The 2,152-nt window shown below is 49.7% G+C and overlaps 1 pseudogene; it reads right to left on the minus strand.

Moving 5' to 3' along the window:
- Nucleotides 1-81: 81 nt before the first annotated feature.
- Nucleotides 82-569, minus strand: LOC107195631 (annotated as a pseudogene).
- Between the last annotated feature and the right edge of the window lie 1,583 nt (nucleotides 570-2,152).

The raw sequence follows: 2,152 nt of genomic DNA on the forward strand, positions 1-2,152 counted from the left end.
ATTCTTATTTCTAAGAGGCCCGTCGACCTCTAGCCACAAAGTCGAAACCCCTAAGGCCATCCGAAATCCCGAAGGCCATTCTCACTGCTCTGTGGCAGTGAGAGGCCGCACATTGCAAGGCGGGCTCAGCATAGGGACCTCCCCGGTGAACTCCTGGTCGAAATTGCTGACATCAGTACGGCCCGACAGTGTGGGCATGAAGGGTGGAGGCAGCCGCCGGACCAGCAGGACATCCCAGCCCAGGGTCTTGAAGAAGGGCCATTTCTTCACATCCTCTGCATCCCTCTCACTGGAACCCAGCCTCCGCTCTGGATTCCTCCTCAGCAGTATGCGTATGATGCCAATGGCTTCAGCTGACAGCGGGGATAGTGAACCTCAGCATTGACGATGCTATCAAATACTTCTTCCTCGTCATCCCCTAGGAACGGGGACTCGCCAACTACCATCTCATAGAGCAGCACGCCCAGTTCCCATCAGTCCACTGCCTGCGTGTACGGTGTGTCCGTCAGCACCTCGGGGGCCAGGAACTCCGGGGTTACAAAGAATGTGCTGGTCCGGTCCCAGCACATCTTAGTGTGGAAATGAAACTTGTCTACACATCACTTCTTATCTTTGGATTTCTACCCACCCATCATGACTGGGATCTTCACATTATTGATAAATGATAATGTCCACTGGGTACATGCTTTGGGCCAGGCAATTTGAAAGTTTCACTCACATGAGTCTCATCTTTGGAGACAGGTGTTGTCTCTCTTTTACAGATGAAGAAATTGAGACCGCAGAAGCTAAGTCATTTAAAGTCCTCTTCCCCGCAGCTTGTAGAGGGCTGACTACCTCTAAGTTAGGTTCTAGTCCCTGCAGATGTGATATTGTCCCCCCAACCCATTCACTACAGCATCTGTGAAGGAGAACCCAGGTAGAGAAACATAGGAAAGAAGTTCAGGTGTGTGTGTGTTAGACTGCTCAGATTGCCACAACGAAATACCACAGACATTTATTTTCTCACAGGTCTGGAGCCTAAAAGTCTGAGATCACAACGCCAACATAGTAGGGTTCTACTCTTGAGTTGCATATGGCCATCCACCTTCTTGCTACATCCTCACAGGACCTCTTTTTTTTTTTTTTTTGTGCATGTGAGGAGAGAGAGCTGAGCTCTCTGCTGTCTCTTCTTATATGAATCAAGACCTCATCCTTATAATCTCATTTAACCTTAAATACTACCTTAGAGGCCCTATCTCCAAATACAGCCACACTAGGGGTTAGAACTTCCACATACAAATTTAGGAGGATATATACATTCAGTTCATAGCAATATGTATGCACACCTGTGTGTTTTGGGGCATGAAGGCCTGTTTGGCACTTCTTGTGTCACACCTGGCAGGTGACCATGCCCTCTAACATATTGCGGAAGTTCTTAGTTTCTGTGATAGGTGGTAAATTTCAAGGCCAACCATGCTGGCCAAGCTCAGCAGAGGTGTTCAAGCAGTGAGCTAGCCCAAAGTCAGCCTGGTCAGAGCAGACAGGATGTTGGTCACCTTCTGGGGAAAACTGGCCTAACATCCATTTGGCCTTTGGGAGCTTTCACTATCCACTTGCACTAGACTTATAACTGATGTCTCTGTCCAACCCTCTAGGGCAGGCAACAGCTGGCTCCTAGCCATAGCTCTGTCCCTCACCCTACCTGGGTACAGTGACCCCCAAAGCTCTTACCCTTTCAGGCCTAGACAGGCTTGAAGTCACCCTTCATCTCCAACCAGCACACCTGGCCCTGAGCCCTCTGCTCTGCTCAGACAGCAGGGTTTCCAAACACAGCTATGTACTGCTGGTAAGCCATTTGTCTGCCAAGGGTCTTGCCTCTCTGAGCTTCACTCTCTCCACCAGAAAAATGGGGAGAAGCTGCATTAGCCCCAAAGAATTGTGCTGAGGGTTCTGAACTCGTTCCTGCAAAATGCTCAGGGCTGAGTGCAAGCCCTTCCCCCTCATTATCTGGAGGGCTCTGATCTCTGGTCTCACCTCTCCGTGGGATGAAGTGTCCCCAGGGACTGGCAGATTTCTGATTCCAAGCAGCAGTGACAGTACAGGCAGCCTGGGACGGAGAATAATAAGACTCTGCAAGGAGATGCTAATGACTCCAGCCAGGCAATTATTTTTA

This window comes from Pteropus alecto, unplaced genomic scaffold (genome assembly GCF_000325575.1).
Source record: "Pteropus alecto unplaced genomic scaffold, ASM32557v1 scaffold124, whole genome shotgun sequence".
In the NCBI taxonomy this organism is placed as follows: Eukaryota; Metazoa; Chordata; class Mammalia; order Chiroptera; family Pteropodidae; genus Pteropus; species Pteropus alecto.